General features: G+C 39.2%; 1 protein-coding gene and 1 pseudogene across 1 annotated transcript in view; both read right to left on the reverse strand.

Moving 5' to 3' along the window:
- LOC139454911 (zinc finger protein 721-like) overlaps positions 1-19,659 on the reverse strand; it is a 66,226-nt gene that overhangs the window by 3,379 nt on the left and 43,188 nt on the right. The window lies entirely within an intron of this gene.
- LOC139456302 (hemagglutinin/amebocyte aggregation factor-like) lies at positions 11,775-14,248 on the reverse strand (annotated as a pseudogene).

A 19,659-nucleotide genomic window follows, 5' to 3' on the forward strand; every position in this document is an offset into this window, starting at 1 on the left:
GTGTTGCAGAACATAATTCACAATTTTCCATTGATGCATTCTTTGCAAACTGCAAATGTTTTGTTGAGTTTATGTCATTTTTGTGGAACCCAAAATAACTCCACACCACACTTTTTGCTTTTCCCGGTAAACTATCTGTTTGATCAGCCATAATTTTGCTGATGTGTATAAAGATAATAAAAGGACTACCCTATTCGACATAATAAGCGCCCCGCTCTAATAAGACCCACAGCGATATTTGCTAATATACTGGCTAGTGAACAATCCCAATTAGCACCCCTTCCAATTGATCAATGTACACAAGACTTATTTATACGTGTATAATACGCACTCATGTGTTATATGCACCCTTAATTATGGGCAAATAAATTCTGGAAAAATATATCTGTCGTATACAAACAAAATTTATCTTTCAACTCACCAAAATGATATTCTAATAAGAGTCCCCTATTTCTAATTTTGATACAGAATTTAGTATTTACGTATCCTGCTATGGCCCATCATGCTGGCAGACAGCGCACATGTGGAATTACTAAAATAATCAAGGTATATTCTGAAATGAAATAGATCCTGTTTTATTTAATAGCAACTTCACAGAACAATATTACTTGTAATTTGTATTCAATTCTCCTTTATCTTTTTTTGCCTTGTTCATGTTGTTAATCTGGCACTTTTATTATCAACAGAACTGATATCAGATGTATAAATAGGTTCATATTTCATTTTTTTCAATTCTTTTCCAGATTTAAATGCTAATGTAACATTTCACAGTTAACCACTGTAAACATGGTAAACACAAACTGCTAAAGGTCAATGTTGGCAATGATTCACCTTCAATTTCAGTCTTTTTCTCAGGCATTTTTTTTATCAGTTAGTAAATGACAATTAAGGAAAACTATTTTCAGTCTGTTGCTTTGATTATTTTGGAGAAAACAGCACCTTATTTTATATTTACCTTGTTGCTGAAAAACTTGAAATAAAACTCACATTGTCAGTTGCAAACACAAATAACTGAAATGTTAAAACAAGTTTACATTAGTTTACATTAAACTGAGTCTGGCGGATATGACAAGAAACTTGACTACAGGTATACCATATATTTAATATTTATTTTAGTAAGTAGGAAATAAATAGTAATTTTATAAATATTTCGTATATATCTCTCCTTTCTGCCAGCAGACGACATCGCATGAACGTTTCTGCACATGACAGACCATGTCCACGCCTAAGGAAAACATATGCTATTAAATGTACAACACAACATAATATAGCCTGTAAATAAAGCATATATACTACAACATAAATCCTTCTTACCGTTATTAAAAATAGGTGCTGTTTTCGCCCGACAATTAGTAGCAGTTTTCACCCGAGAAATCGGTGACGTATTAGCTTGTACCCGATTCATGGTATGAGAAGGATTACTCTGAGTAACTCTTTTTAAACTTTTAAGACAGATGAACAGCACAGATAAATCTACACCTGAGAGGACAGTCTTCCAGTGTCCACTATGCGTTAATTAACAGTATTTGTCCATGTCAGAGTTCATGGGTCATGTTGTCAATAAACACGGCCTAGAATACAGTACCATAAACTTTTCGAACATGTGACAATAGCCTATGACGTAATTTGTAGAATTTTGTTGCCAGTCACACCAGCGAAACAATGCCCTGTGACGTTGGGGGTCATCAAGTGTGCATAAGCTCCTCACAGTGATCTATCATCTCTACACACAATGTCACTGAATAAGTCCAGGTGTTGAGTTTTGAATATTTGTTTACTAAATATAGCCTGCGACAGTGCATTTTATAGCAAGTGCTAGTTTACGAAAGCCTTTATATTTATTATTTCGTTTTCTTCCTAATATAAATGGGAACCAAAATACATATATTATTTTATCGGTTCATTAATGTTCATTATTATGCACAAGAATGCAGTTCTATAGGGTTATTATATTGGCGCTGAACACATTCAAATATTGCAGGTGTTAGGGTAGGCTACCCTGAACTGTGTCCTTAGCCCTTGGATCCCTTTTACGATCAATCACCCTTAACGACCATTAAGATTAAGTACCCATTTAGAGACTATTATAGATTCTATAGCGGCTCCTATTATTCTTCACACAGAAATGTCAAGTAAAAGGGATGAAATGGTTTTGTGTCAAATATTTTGGTTACTGGAAACTGTCCTGGAACATTCACACAAGCCACTTTCACTGGCTACATTTTTTCAGTACTGATTCAAAAGCGAACTCACCGTTGTGATGTCACTAGCCATGCTCACGCCTTCCGCGTTCTAAAACAATTATCCACATCATCCTTACAGTGTTCCCTATCACACATTTTACCGTCACAAAAATCACCCGACGAATTATTAAATACCATGTCATTCATGCGTACTCACGAGTTCGCCATTTGACACCGTTTTCAGTTCGCGCCATATCACCTCATTCCTCACCACTTGGTATCTTGTGGATTACAGAATGGGATGAGTGTGCCAAATGGCATAGGGATCAAGTGTCTGTAGATTAAAGTCACGAGACACCCTACCTACCCGTAACCTTCGTAAGTGTCTGTAGCTCAGTCGGTAAGCTGTCTGGCTAGCAATGCGAATGTCGCGAGTTTCCATTCGACAGATTCTCACAAAATACTGGTTGCTTCTCTTTGAGACATGTGACCTACGACAGATCGTCCTAAAGGTGCTCCATAAACATGAATAATTTAAAAGGCCAGTACTGATGCATGTTTTCAGTTAAAAAAATCCTGTTCTGACCACACAAATCCTCATTAATTAATAAAATACTTTGCTCTTTCATCTCAATAAAGTAACTAAGGACATTAATAATCCTCCGCTTCATAAACCGAGGACCTACAATTTTGGAGACTGCATGTCAACCATTTTGTTCGGTTCCTCGGGAGCAGGTCAAAAGGGCCACAGAAAAATGTCAAAACGCTACAACAAAAAAAGTCATAACGGCCACACAGAAAATAAAGAAGAAAAACTCAAATATTGTGTCACATTACGTGCTGCGTTGATGCTGCAATCTGTAAAAATCCAAATAAAACGTCTTCCCTAAGGTAGTGAATTACCCAAGATGCTTAGTGCGCCACAGCCGGCCGATGAACCTCTTCTGTGGCAATTAGCGCGACTCGAATAAGTGAAGACAATCAGAGCAGGCTGCTTAGCCTGTCTATAAGCGTCTTTGCTCTGATTAATGTGTCATATCAAGAGGGATTTTTTTTCCTATGTTTTTCTAAACTCGACAAAAGTCTTACCTCTGCGTGAAATAGCTCTTAGTCGGGTAAGCAACTGGGAAGTTACACAATTCTGCAAATGATTTGGCTATGGCCAGCACATTCTTTTTTCGTGCACTGTGGCTTCAGAAATGACAATCTCCTTTCCAGCATGTTGCACCTTCGTGACACTTCCATTGCACATGTTACACAGTCAAGAGCAGGACCTCAAAAGCCCCGCGCAGGGACTTTCGCTGGGTCGTCGCTATTTTACATACTTTTCGAGACCGTGTGTATGCGTTAGTTTTATCGACTATCGCACTTTTCAAGGGAGACAACTCATCGCAACTGTCCAATTCGCGTCTAATGTTAACAAACCAATTAAAGTCAGAAAGTTCGTGTGTTTTACGACTGCTTATGACACTTGGATACAAGGACATGTCATCAGTTTTCCGATATTTATCAGCGCATATATCGTCAGTTGAGTGATCATGTCGTTTATATGTTTATGTTAGGCGTGGCGGGCGTCATATATTGTATTCAGACGGTAGTCATGCCTGCACGGTCACCCGACATGTCCCCCATAGAACACCTCTGGGACTTGAGGGATCGTCGTGTTCGACACACTCTCCAGCCAACAGGCAAGAACTGATCGCGCCCTCCAAGAAGAATCCCACGTGACCTCATCGGACGACTGACTTTTTCTATGCGTCGAAGAGTTTTTGCGTGTATTGAGGTATTTGGTGGCCACACACGCTACTAATGACTTGTTATTGAACGTGAGCGATTGTTTATGTACTCTGCCTATTGTCCATGACTCTGAAAGCTCGAGTTTTGTACCACACCCAACTTTGGGGGGCTGTGACGTCATTCTCGGTCGCGGTATGATTGTCATTTTCAGTGTTGATTATGTTGATATATTGATCTTCTCAATACACTTTACTTCATGCATGTATGTTTTGTTGTTTTTGAGCAAGAGTGAATTCAAACTCTGGTAAAGTTCTTTTGCACGTCAGTTTATGTATATTCAACAACAATATGGTAGTACATGTATGGAATCAAGTAACAAAAACGCAACTGCTACTGAAAAGCATGCATTCCATGCAAAAGTTTACTTTTATGCAAGCCCCATGAATTCACTACCCAAGAATGGGTATAAAAACGTGCATTGTTTAGCATCGTGCTGACAACCACTCAGAAAAACGACAAAATTATGCAATTATTCAACATTACGAAATGTCACGCCTGTCCGAAAATGAGCGTCTGCGAGCCATTGATATGCTTGAAGCAGGATCGAGTCAACGTGATGTTGCAAGACAATGTAACGTCACCAGAAAACACCATTTGGTGTTTATGGCAACGTTGGCAACAGACGAATGCGGTCAGAGACCATCCTCGGAGTGGCAGGCCACGCGTAACCAATAATCGACAAGACAACTGGATTCGAACAACACACCTACGAAATCGATTCCAGCCAGCAACAGTAACTGCAAGAAGCAATCCCTGGCCTTCGACGAATATCTTCACAAACCGTACGTCGTCGCCTCAAATGTGCAGGAAGAAGACCCACCAGACGTCCCATTTTGACAGGAAACCACCGTCACGCACGTCTACAGTGGTGCAGACAGCGTCTACGCTGGACGGCCATGCAGTGGGGAAAAGTTCTATTCACTGACGAGTCTCGTTTTCACGTTAGCGTTATGGTATGGGGATGGATTACAGCAAGACAGAGGACCCGTTTGATAGTGGCAGAGGGAAATCTCAATGAATAGCGCTACCGCGACGAGATCAAAAGCCCTGTTGTTCTACCGTGTTTGCGTCGTCATCGCCCATGCTATTGATTTGTAAATTACATTTTGGCATGTTCATATTTTTAATGAAATCACGCATTTTCTGAAGTCAGTGTGGCAAATTATACCATTTGAACACTTGCAGGAGTCTTTTATCTGTTACAAACCGAAATTGTCTCAGATTCGGTAAAAAACAACTTTGCATTAAATCTTATTCAATGTCACAGGAACTTTTGTTTTTCAGTATATATATATATATATATATATATATATATATATATATATATATATATATATATATATATATATATATATATATGACGTTATAGAAAAGTCGTTAAAAATTCCATCCATGACATACTCTACTGAAACCCAATGAAAAATCTGTGGGCGATCAAATTATACCGTTTGTGTCAACCTTTAATCCTAATAACTGTGATATCATGCCAGTCATAAGGGACAACCTCCCAATTCTATAGCAAAGTAGTGATAAAATGAAACAAGGACTCAATATCTCAAGCAAATTCTTTGTCCATCCAAATATTCTTGTACAGGGAGTGTACCATGTGTAAGTAGATGCAACACACCAAGATGCGACACGTGTAACATCATAAGTGAAGGTGCCACTTTCCTTTTTGCAAATGGCAAGGGTTTCAATGTGAAAGCCGACAGTGAGTGAGCGAGTGAGTAGGGTTTAACGCCGCTTTTAACAGTATTACAGTTATATCACGGCGTGTCAGCTTAATGTGGGAGGAAGTCCGAAGTGATGCAGGTATCAGACGTTTACCACTTCGGTGAAACCCACGAGCATGGGTATGGTGCTGACAAACCTAGAAACATAATCGGGGCGAACCGGGATTCGAACCCACAACCAAAGGTTTCTGGCGTGTCCAAGGGACGCAACTCTGCACAGCGAATCGCGGCGCCTTAGACGACCGGGCCACCCGTGCCCCCAACTGCCGCAGCAAAGATGTGGTGTATGTTATGAGATGTTCGGGATGTGGCGAAAACTACATAGATAGAGTCACTGTACACAAACAGCAGATTAGAGACCCTGATGTTCGATGCATATTTGCCAGCACACACATTGATGATTGCGGAAACGAGAAATTTAGTATTTTTCCGTTTTATAAATTGTATACAAGTAACAAGCAGCTGAGACTGGAAAAAGAACAAATGTTTATCCAATTGATGAAACCCAAATTGAACTCTAGAATGTATTTATAGATTTGTCATTTCAATCGTAAATGTTACACTGTTACTTGACAAATACTGCATATTTTAATTCAAATGTCTCACTACGTTAAATTACTTGGTGTCGTCGCTGGAGAGTGTAAATACATTATGACGTCACAGTTGTAATTTATGACGTCATCATAAGTATGACGTCATATTATATGTCATTGTCATTTACACTGAAGAGCTGTCATGAGACCGAGAAAGTACTATGTCAAGATGCCATTTACATGTCAATACAAGTTGATGATGCACTGAATGAAGAGGACATGATCTGGCTTTCTTCTATAACTGATGATGTTAATGTCATAATGATGAAAACGCGGTCAGACCAACTTTCCACTGTTTCAGTCCACAAGATATTCAGGAGAAACAGTTGGTTGACACGACTATCCAGAAAATTTGGAAGTATTTCTAAAGGATCAAACGACCACCAAAGCCAAAACAAGAATGTAAGTATGAGGCGACTACTGGTTTATTCAGAGAATGGAAGAAGATGTTCTTCAATAAAGATGGAATCCTCTGTAGAAAGTCTTTGCTGTTAGGAACTGAGGAACGGATTCAGATAGTATTGCCTCGTGAGTATCGACCACTGGTGTTGCACGAACTTCATAATGAAATGGGTCATCTTGGATCAGAGGGAGTCATGGCTTTGTTAAGGGAACAGTTCTACTGGCCACATATGCAGAAAGACATTGAACGATACCTAACCGAGGATTGCAGGTGCTTGAGGGATCGCAAACACAATCAGCTCACTAGAGCTCCATTGCAACCTGTATCTACATCAGCTCCCTTCGAGTTAGTCTCTATTGACTTCCTCCACCTAGAGTAAAGTGTAGGTGGCTGTGAATACATCCTCGTCGTTTCTGTTCACTTTACCAATTTTTCTCTAGCCTATGGCACAAGCAACAAATCTCGTAAAACAGCAACGGTTTAGATATTTAATGATTTTGTGCTGAAGTTTGGATTTCCGTCAGAGCTCCATCATGACCAGGTTACAGAGCTCGAGAACCATCTCTTCCATCAACTTCAGAAATATAGCAGGATGGCAAGATCGTGAACAACACCCTATCACCAGGAAGGAAACGGACAAGTTGAACGTTTCAACAGGACTCTTTTAAGTATGTTGAGAACCCCACCCAGCCAAATGAAGACCAACTCGAAGGATCACTTGAATAAAGCTGTGCATGGTTACAATTGTACTCGTAACGACGCAACTGGTTTATCACCTTTCTACCTCCTCTTTGGATGCTCACTACGACTGCCAGTTGATCTGATGTTTGGACTGGGCCAGGGCATATAAGGCGCCAAACCTAGCAAGTATGTAGAACAATGGAAACATTGTATGACACAGGCATACGAACAAGCTCACAAACAGGCATTAAAGAGTTCTCGTCAAGGGAAGCACCAGTTCAGGGGACCAAGTACTTGTAAGAAATATGTCGGAACGAGGAGGACCTGGTATGCTCAGATCGTATTGGGAACCAAAGATCCATGTAGGGGTGAAACTAGCAACAGAGGATGGACCTGTGTATGGTAATGGATGCACCACAGTCCTACACAGGAATATGTTGTTGCCTTGTAATGGGTTATCAGTAGAGATCTAGGAGACACAGCAAACCAAGTTGAAAGGTCCTAGACTCGATATTGTGAGACCAAAAACTTAGCCTAGACAGAACCTCCCAAAGTGCCCATAAATGAAAGTGACACTAACTCCTCAAAAATGATTATTGAATGTGGCAAAGATGTACAGGAAAATGGTGCAGGAAGTAGCAGTGACAGTAAAGAATCTCATGTCTCTGATGAGAGTGACTCAGGAGTCTGTGGATGATAGAGACAACAGTGAGGGAACAGCAACAGGGCGAAATGCTGAAGATGATAGTGCAAGTGACGCCAATGCTAAACCCGAGACTGACAGTTGTCAGATACACCCTCAACATGCTGTTACTCAGACTTCAGCAGACACTGACTTAGAGATTACGAGAGTAATGAAATTCATCAGCGATGAAGGAGACGTGGCAGACTTCCACCAGCGAGGTTGACATTAGACACCATCGGGAACCATTCAATGTACAGACCCAGGGTAACTCTAAATACGATTGGGGGCGGTCGGATAGCCTAGTGGTTAAAGCGTTGGCTCGTCATGCTGAAGACCCAGGTTCGATTCACGACATGGGCACAATGTGTGAAGCCCATTTCTGGTGTCCCCCCTGCTGGAATATTGCTAAAAGCGGCGTAAAACCATACTCACCCAATGCCACCAAACCCATTGTATCAACCGTTCCAGATGATGATACCTCAGGCAGTTGTCAACCCAGTCACGTATCCTATTCACCATAGAGCTTAGAGTGAATGTGTGAGTTCTTGATGTGGTGTAAACTCCTCTAGTTTTCTTATTTCTTGTGAAACAAATGTGTGATACAAATTGTTAGAATTTGTACAAGGCTGAATAATCTAGCTCATGTGTTAACATTATTGTTAGAAACTGTGTAGTGTATGACTTTGTATGACTGGCCATCTTTCAAAGCTCTGTAAGCTTTATTCACATGTTGCAGGTATTGCCTGTTTGCTGTGTACAAGTATGATTGTGTGATGTGTTTTCTTCAGCCAAAGATTATATATTTTTCTGTTTCACAGTCGGTTTGTAAACAAGTAGGAGTCGTTTTCATTGCAAGTTAGTTAATATACTGTTGGTAAAAAATATTGTTCACATGCATTTTGTGAAATGTCGAGTCGACATTTATTTAGGCGGTGTGGATGTAAGATTGTGGTGAAAGGTGCGTATTGAGATTTACGGCCTAAGGGAGGCAACTCTATTATGTTCGCTCCAAACCATCCTTGCAGGAATTGGCCAATCAGATTGCAGCGCGCACTCTTGTCTGTGTGTCGACTGCTAATAAACATTTCTTCTGTATATTTTCAACCTGTACGGTTGAGAGGTCTAACACCTTCACATGTTGTTTGTTGTTTAACGTCGCACTAAGCAATATTCCAGCTATATTACGGCTGTCTGTAAATAATCGAGTCTGGACCAGACAATTCAGTGATTGACAACATGAGCATCGATCCACCTAATTGGGATATGATGACATGCATCAACCAAGTCAGCAAGTCTGACCAACCTTCCCCTGTTAGTCGCCTCTTAAGACAAGCAAGGGTTGCTGAAGATCACATATAACCCAGATCTGTACTGGTCGCGGGACAGGGTAATAATATATAGCATGACAGGTAATCCTATAGAAGGTATCTGTTTTGTGGAATTGTTTTCATTCCGACCTGTCGCACGTATGTATAAATCTACGAACATACACGCGAGTCACGACTGTATCTCACACAACAGATGTACCACTGGGAAATGCTGCAGGACTACGTGTGCTGCTATCATCTTTCAATGTTCAGCCAATTGATCAGTGGTAACTAACGCTTGTATTAGCTGCAGGTTCATTAACAACTTCGGAAATATCTTCCGTCACGTTTATCGTGTCGGCCATTTTGACGTCTTGTACGTGATGTAAATGTATTACGACGCGATGTCATTGTGGCCGACCTACTGTGGCAGTTCTTAAAGACCCTTCTCATTTGGTGATGATCTTATTTGAATAATTTGTTGTCAAGAAACTACAAAAGTTGTTCCTGTAGAGCATGTTGGGCATGCATACGCTCATGCCACCTCTCGTTTTGATGACCCGTGAAGATCCGGGGTAGAACAGGTCTTCAGTAAAGCATGCTTGCCGTAAAAGGCGACTACGCTAGTCGTAATTTAAAGATTTAATGGGATCGGGTGGTCAGGCTCGGTTTTTCTTTTCATTTTTTTTCCAAAACAATGTAAAAAGTTTTTACCCACAGACAGTTATCAGCTTTATCAAAGACTCCCTTCAATACAAGTGAAGTCGACCCGTTAAGATCCGGAGTAGAATAGGTCTTCAGGTCAATCACTGGATTGTCTGGCCCAGACTCAATTATTTACACGATATGGCTGAAATATTGCCGATGTGACTGACGTAAAGCATTAACTCACTCACAAGAATTAAAGTTTCCTTTGACAAGAAATATTTTAGATAACATTTCACACTACACCCGTGAAGATCCGGGGTAGAATTTGTCTTCAGCAACCCATGCCTGTCGTAAAAGGCGACTAACGGGATCGGGTGGTCAGACTCGCTGACTTGTTTGATACATAACATCGTATCCCAATTGCGTGGATCGATGCTCATGATGTCAATCACTGGATTTTCTGGTCCGGACTCGATTATTACCACACTTTAGCTATTAGAATTGAAATAATGTGCCAAAAGATACCTCTCTACTTTCCCTTCAAATGGTCCTCACGTGAACGCGCATCTATCTAGATCCATAATTCTTTTCAAAACTTAAACGTAAGACTAATTTTCGATCGCAAATAGAGATAATTTAGGAATTGTCAAGTTATACATATAATGTAGTCATTTTCTAACCTTTTAAATTAAATAAAGTCTCTACGGGCGACAAGCTCCTCACAGCGATAGTCCGTTCGCGGAGCTCTCTATATACTATGTTACCGAGAGTGTAACGAAGGTGTCACGCGCTGGGAAGGAGCTTGATCAATAAGGTCACGGTCATTACTATAGCCTGCCGACACCTTCCATTTTTATCCTTCCCAAATTATCGAAAAGGTACGTTGTTTCATACTTCTTCAGCATGGACTTGGATAGAAATATATTTTATGCTATCGACTCCATAATTATTTGGATCGCGATTGAGACAATTTCTGACGTGAAATAATTGATGCGTTCTTCGTGTTTTCGAAGTGTCAATTTGAATCACATAGTTTAACAAAATGAAATGTCAATCTTTGAACGTAAAGCAAAATAATTGTTTGGCAAAATATCTATGGGAAAGTATGCCGCCATCTTGGATTAAGATCAAATAAACTTACGACGGGTATGGGGCTATCTTAGATTTACGACAAACTTAAGATATCTCAGGGCTACGATAGTTTCGAAAATAGCCTACGATTTCCTTACGACAACTTTACGATGATTTTAGGGCTACGATCGTTTCGATAATCTTGGCCCTAGGCACACCACACTGCACAACAACATGCATATACATGCATGTACTTCCCCATGAAAACCCGGGTAGAATAGGTCTTCAGCAACCCATGCTTGCCGTAAAAGGCGACTATGCTTGTCCTTAGAGGCGACTAACGGGATCGGGTGGTCAGGCTCACTGACTTGGTTGATGCATGTCATTGATCCCAATTGCGTGGATCGATGCTCATGATGTCAATTACTGGATTGTCTTGTCCAGATTCGATTATTTACAGACTGCCGTCATATAGCCGGAATATTGCTTAGTGCGGCGTTAAACAACAAACTAACGAACCGTCAGTCGGACACTCATCATAAAAAAAGTATCAGTGTTATGCTGACGCAAGGGAAGAACCTGACGGTTAACTCAATGTGAAAAAATATATAACAAAAATAGTTTTTTTACAGCAGCATGTATTGACTGGTTACATGTGGGCACGACGTTTCCGTCAGTGGATGAAGCAGGTTTCAAACTTCCAGCGCCTGTCTCTGCAACAGAATATATGAAGCTGAAAATTTATGCATATGATCCCAAAACTTCTGTCTCTAAAGTTGCCCACCAAATTCTGTCCTAACTTTCAAAATGGCCGTGACGGAGACAATGTCATTTTCACCCTTTGTTCAGTGGGTTTCGTATGTATCACTGTGTTATTTCATATATTTTTATTTTTTTGTTTAACGCCACACTCAGCAATATTCCAGCTATTTGACGGCGGTCTGTAAATAATCAAGTCTGGAACAGACAATCCATTGATTGACATCATAAGCATAAATCCAAGCAATTGGGATACAATGGCATGCATCAACCAAGTCAGCGAGCCTGACCACCCGATCCCGTTAGTCGCCTCTTACGAAAAGCATAGTCACCATTTACGGCAAGCATGGGTTACTGAAGACCTATTCTACCCCGGATCTTCACGGGTTGCCGCATTGTTGATTGATAAGAGACAAAAGATTTGAAATCATACAATTTAATTGTGGGCAAGTGAGTATCAGTGTACACTCGTCCTAGGTCCAACCTGTGCTGCTGGTCGTTTGAGATTAACGGGTGGGTCGTTAAGCTCGTGTCATCGTCGCTCATAATATCAATCAATGGTTTGTCTGACCCAGACTCGAGTACTTACACCATATAGCTGGAATATTGCTGAGTGTCTAGCGACAGAATATGTGAGACCGCATCATGCAGAGTAATGCACTTACTCGGGATGGTTGTGGTGAATGCTGAAGACTCCCTTCAAGAAGTGTAAAGCAGGCATTCTGAAGGTGAACCTCTCATCCCAAGTGTTGACAAAGCCGGTCTTGTCACAACCCTTCAAATGTTTACCTGAAACAGATATGTCGCAATAATGTTATGTAAACAATACGTTGACAACTATTTCTGGTATTTAAATCCCAAATGAACATTATTGTTCTCGCCAGCCATTCCAATTGCCAGAAGCGATTATTATTAACAGGCCTATTATCACGACCATAAGGTTTTTTGCCCCGCAATGATTACATTTACGTGTTCATAACGAAAAATCAGATCAACGAATTGTATGAACTGTGTTAAAGAACATATTTTACAGAAACTTGAATTTTGACCAGTTACATGTAAGTGAGATCATGTTCTTTTTTTAAAGACGTGTGCTGACGTACCTTTCAGGGAGCAACAGTAGAACTTAAATCGTCGGTCTTCGTAGTGGTCGTTGTGATAGCTGTTGACGCCGCTAATAACGCCCTCGTGGGGGCATTGGAAAGATATCGGTTTATCAAATTGGTTCACATAGCCTGAAAGAGTGATTGGATGATTTGTGGGTTAATGCCGCTTTTATCAGCAGTTCTGTCTAATCATTGGATAAGGTAGCAGTTCAAATGTTCAAAGCAGGATATAAAAAATGTAATTCCTAACGAGTTGAGACCAACCCCAAACAAGATAATCGTCTTCACAATTCAAGCGAATCCTACTTTGCAGTGCTTTTGGTGCAACATGCAGCTAGCGTTCGTGTATTTCCGACTGATCTGGTGGATAGAGCGTCTGTTTTTAAAAACTGCAAATCCTTTGAAACGTTGATTTTGTCGAATAACATCCTTATAGACCATTACGGTCATGTTTAAAATAAGAAGTTTCCAGCGACGTTGAAAGTACATCGATAATAGAAAAAAAGGCGATATATGACGGTCAAAGATTATAGGTCGTATGTGAAGGTCAAAGTGTCCTACCACCATAGTGCTATTCAAATGTATGGATTTCACTCTGGCTTCTGTTTCAAGATGATTTGTGCATATGTCACTTACCATGCCATTGACATTCCCCTACTAGTCCCGGTGTCTTCTGACAGGTGAAGCGGTAGCGTCTGTCCTCATAGTGGTTATGATGATAGCTTTCCCAGGAAGCAATGGACTTCCCCGGAGGACATTGGAACAGAAGAGGCTTGTCAAAGTCGTTGACATATGATGACGTCACGACGGAAACAAACGACAGCAGCAGAAACGCAGTCTGGAAGCAGTGAAGGATTTGTTGTTTGTTTGTTGTTTAACGCCGTACTCAGCAATATTCCAGCTATATGACGACGGTCTGTAAATAATCGCGTCTGGACCAGACAATCCAGTGATTGACATCATAAGCATCGATCCACACAATTTTGATACGATGACATGCAGGGTGGAATAGGTCTTCAGCAACCCATGCCTGCCGTAAAAGGCGACTATGCTTAAACTAATTGTTGCTTAGTATTTCATTTCTGAAATGATCTTGTTACAAACATTCTTTTCAATGAATATATAAATGAAATATCAAACTCGGTAATGAAAACTACTTTGATGTAGACTGGTAACTTTAAAATACATTTCCCACTGCTATTATTCCCACAAAGAAAGAATTGGGCCTTATCATACTTACAGGGAACATCCTTGTGTGCACGCACAGCGCTGTGGACTACATGCACTGATACATGAGTCCCGCCAGTATATATACATGTATACCATCTGTAACTGCGACGCCTTGTGCGTTGTGATTGGTCGTCACTTATTCCACCCATCGCAGAACAGTTGTTTCTCCAGTGATTGGAGGGAATCATCACGAACGTTTAAACTACATCCTGGGCGCAATAAAGTATCTTCACAATATGTGACTATGAAAGGATTAGTTTACTGAATATTGAATTCAATTCTAACATTCGTTTTTAACTTTTTAATATTTTCTTTGAATTTATATGTATTAATGAAACAAATTCGTATCGCATTGTAATTCTTACAAGCCCAAGAGAGTTGTTTACCAGATCGCATCTAAACGAATATTCCTTTGTGGTGCTGAACAAATGCCTCAGTTTATTGTGTCATATTATCTTGAGTTCTGTTTGTTGAGTAATGTAGTTATATTAAGGGCGCAGTCTCATTAAAACATTTTGATATGAAACGAGAAACACACTGGTCACAATACGAGTTGCTGTGGTGGCCATGTTCATCTCAGTTAACTACACATATTTTTTTAATTCTAGAAATACAACTCTGAATAAGTTTTAACTGCAGTGAACGACGGTTATAAAAGACTCAGAGGGACCACTAATTATAGTTCGTTATAACCGTAGTTATAGGCATATATAGTTCGTTATATCCGTCTGTTCGTTATAAGCGTGTTCCTTATCAACGTAGTTTACTGTAAATACCTGTCAGGTTCTAACCTGCCCTTAAGTGTGTGGCTTAAGCTTAACACTCGGCGTAAAGAATGTGCATGAAAAAGATTTCATTTAAGAAAATGTAACACAGTGGACATAATCTGTATCAACACACCACTTGTTCGAACTCCTTTAACTTGCTATATCATCGAAGATAATGTAACATCGTCAATCATAATCTGTATCAACACTCCACTCGTTCGAACTCCTTTAACTCGCTATATCATCGAAGATAATGTAACATCGTCAATCATAATCTGTATCAACACTCCACTTGTTCGAACTCCTTTAACTCGCTATATCATCGAAGATAATGTAACATCGTCAATCATAATCTGTATCAACACTCCACTTGTTCGAACTCCTTCAACTCGCTATATCATCGAAGATAATGTAACATCGTCAACCATAATCTGTATCAACACTCCACTTCTTCGGACTCCTTCAACTCACTTTATCATTGAAGATAATGTAACATCGTCAACCATAATCTGTATCAACACTCCACTTCTTCAAACACCTTTAACTTGCTATATCACTGAAAATGATGTAACATCGTCAATCATAATCTGTATCAACACTCCACTTGTTCGAACTCCTTCAACTCGCTATATCATCGAAGATAATGTGACATCGTCAACCATAATCTGTATCAACACTCCACTTGTTCAAACACCTTTAACTTGCTATATCATCGAAGATAATGTAACATCGTCAACCATAATCTGTATCAACACTCCACTTGTTCAAACACCTTTAACTTGCTATATCATTGAAAATGATGTAACATCGTCAATCATAATCTGTATCAACACTCCACTTCTTCAAACACCTTGAACTTGCTATATCATCGAAGATAATGTAACATCGTCAACCATAATCTGTATCAACACTCCACTTCTTCAAACACCTTTAACTTGCTATATCATTGAAAATGATGTAACATCGTCAATCATAATCTGTATCAACACTCCACTCGTTCGAACTACTTCAACTCGCTATATCATCGAAGATAATGTGACATCGTCAACCATAATCTGTATCAACACTCCACTTCTTCAAACACCTTCAACTCGCTATATCACTGAAAATGATGTAACATCGTCAATCATAATCTGTATCAACGCTCCACTTGTTTGAACTCCTTCAACTCGCTATATCATCAAAGATAATGTAACATCGTCAACCATAATCTGTATCAACACTCCACTTCTTCAAACACCTTTAACTTGCTATATCATTGAAGATAATGTAACATCGTCAATCATAATCTGTATCAACACTCCACTTGTTCGAACTCCTTCAACTCGCTATATCATTGAAGATAATGTAACACAGTGGACATAATCTGTATCAACACTCCACACGTTCGAACTCCTTCAACTTGCTATATCATTGAAGATAATGTGACATCGTGAACCATAATCTGTATCAACACTCCACTTGTTCAAACTCCTTTAACTCGCTATATCATTGAAAATAATGTAACATCGTCAACCATAATCTGTATCAACACTCCACACGTTCGAACTCCTTCAACTCGATATATCATCGAAGATAATGTGACATCGTGAACCATAATCTGTACAAACACTCCACTTGTTCGAAATCCTTCAACTCGCTATATCATTGAAAATAATGTAACATCGTCAACCATAATCTGTATCAACACTCCACTTGTTCGAACTCCTTCAACTCGCTATATCATCGAAGATAATGTAACATCGTCAACCATAATCTGTATCAACACTCCACTTCTTCGGACTCCTTCAACTCACTTTATCATTGAAGATAATGTAACATCGTCAACCATAATCTGTATCAACACTCCACTTCTTCAAACACCTTTAACTTGCTATATCACTGAAAATGATGTAACATCGTCAATCATAATCTCTATCAACGCTCCACTTGTTCGAACTCCTTCAACTCGCTATATCATCGAAGATAATGTGACATCGTCAACCATAATCTGTATCAACACTCCACTTGTTCAAACACCTTTAACTTGCTATATCATTGAAAATGATGTAACATCGTCAATCATAATCTGTATCAACACTCCACTTCTTCAAACACCTTTAACTTGCTATATCATCGAAGATAATGTAACATCGTCAACCATAATCTGTATCAACACTCCACTTCTTCAAACACCTTCAACTCGCTATATCACTGAAAATGATGTAACATCGTCAATCATAATCTGTATCAACGCTCCACTTGTTTGAACTCCTTCAACTCGCTATATCATCAAAGATAATGTAACATCGTCAACCATAATCTGTATCAACACTCCACTTCTTCAAACACCTTTAACTTGCTATATCATTGAAGATAATGTAACATCGTCAATCATAATCTGTATCAACACTCCACTTGTTCGAACTCCTTCAACTCGCTATATCATTGAAGATAATGTAACACAGTGGACATAATCTGTATCAACACTCCACACGTTCGAACTCCTTCAACTTGCTATATCATTGAAGATAATGTGACATCGTGAACCATAATCTGTATCAACACTCCACTTGTTCAAACTCCTTTAACTCGCTATATCATTGAAAATAATGTAACATCGTCAACCATAATCTGTATCAACACTCCACACGTTCGAACTCCTTCAACTCGATATATCATCGAAGATAATGTGACATCGTGAACCATAATCTGTACAAACACTCCACTTGTTCGAAATCCTTCAACTCGCTATATCATTGAAAATAATGTAACATCGTCAACCATAATCTGTATCAACACTCCACTTGTTCGAACTCCTTCAACTCGCTATATCATCGAAGATAATGTAACATCGTCAACCATAATCTGTATCAACACTCCACTTCTTCGGACTCCTTCAACTCACTTTATCATTGAAGATAATGTAACATCGTCAACCATAATCTGTATCAACACTCCACTTCTTCAAACACCTTTAACTTGCTATATCACTGAAAATGATGTAACATCGTCAATCATAATCTCTATCAACGCTCCACTTGTTCGAACTCCTTCAACTCGCTATATCATCGAAGATAATGTGACATCGTCAACCATAATCTGTATCAACACTCCACTTGTTCAAACACCTTTAACTTGCTATATCATTGAAAATGATGTAACATCGTCAATCATAATCTGTATCAACACTCCACTTCTTCAAACACCTTTAACTTGCTATATCATCGAAGATAATGTAACATCGTCAACCATAATCTGTATCAACACTCCACTTCTTCAAACACCTTTAACTTGCTATATCATTGAAAATGATGTAACATCGTCAATCATAATCTGTATCAACACTCCACTTCTTCAAACACCTTTAACTTGCTATATCATCGAAGATAATGTAACATCGTCAACCATAATCTGTATCAACACTCCACTTCTTCAAACACCTTTAACTTGCTATATCATTGAAAATGATGTAACATCGTCAATCATAATCTGTATCAACACTCCACTCGTTCGAACTACTTCAACTCGCTATATCATCGAAGATAATGTGACATCGTCAACCATAATCTGTATCAACACTCCACTTCTTCAAACACCTTCAACTCGCTATATCACTGAAAATGATGTAACATCGTCAATCATAATCTGTATCAACGCTCCACTTGTTTGAACTCCTTCAACTCGCTATATCATCAAAGATAATGTAACATCGTCAACCATAATCTGTATCAACACTCCACTTCTTCAAACACCTTTAACTTGCTATATCATTGAAGATAATGTAACATCGTCAATCATAATCTGTATCAACACTCCACTTGTTCGAACTCCTTCAACTCGCTATATCATTGAAGATAATGTAACACAGTGGACATAATCTGTATCAACACTCCACACGTTCGAACTCCTTCAACTTGCTATATCATTGAAGATAATGTGACATCGTGAACCATAATCTGTATCAACACTCCACTTGTTCAAACTCCTTTAACTCGCTATATCATTGAAAATAATGTAACATCGTCAACCATAATCTGTATCAACACTCCACACGTTCGAACTCCTTCAACTCGATATATCATCGAAGATAATGTGACATCGTGAACCATAATCTGTACAAACACTCCACTTGTTCGAAATCCTTCAACTCGCTATATCATTGAAAATAATGTAACATCGTCAACCATAATCTGTATCAACACTCCACTTGTTCGAACTCCTTCAACTCGCTATATCATCGAAGATAATGTAACATCGTCAACCATAATCTGTATCAACACTCCACTTCTTCGGACTCCTTCAACTCACTTTATCATTGAAGATAATGTAACATCGTCAACCATAATCTGTATCAACACTCCACTTCTTCAAACACCTTTAACTTGCTATATCACTGAAAATGATGTAACATCGTCAATCATAATCTCTATCAACGCTCCACTTGTTCGAACTCCTTCAACTCGCTATATCATCGAAGATAATGTGACATCGTCAACCATAATCTGTATCAACACTCCACTTGTTCAAACACCTTTAACTTGCTATATCATTGAAAATGATGTAACATCGTCAATCATAATCTGTATCAACACTCCACTTCTTCAAACACCTTTAACTTGCTATATCATCGAAGATAATGTAACATCGTCAACCATAATCTGTATCAACACTCCACTTCTTCAAACACCTTCAACTCGCTATATCACTGAAAATG

Source organism: Haliotis cracherodii, unplaced genomic scaffold (genome assembly GCF_022045235.1).
Source record: "Haliotis cracherodii isolate W230 unplaced genomic scaffold, xgHalCrac1.p SCAF_11, whole genome shotgun sequence".
NCBI lineage: Eukaryota > Metazoa > Mollusca > Gastropoda > Lepetellida > Haliotidae > Haliotis > Haliotis cracherodii.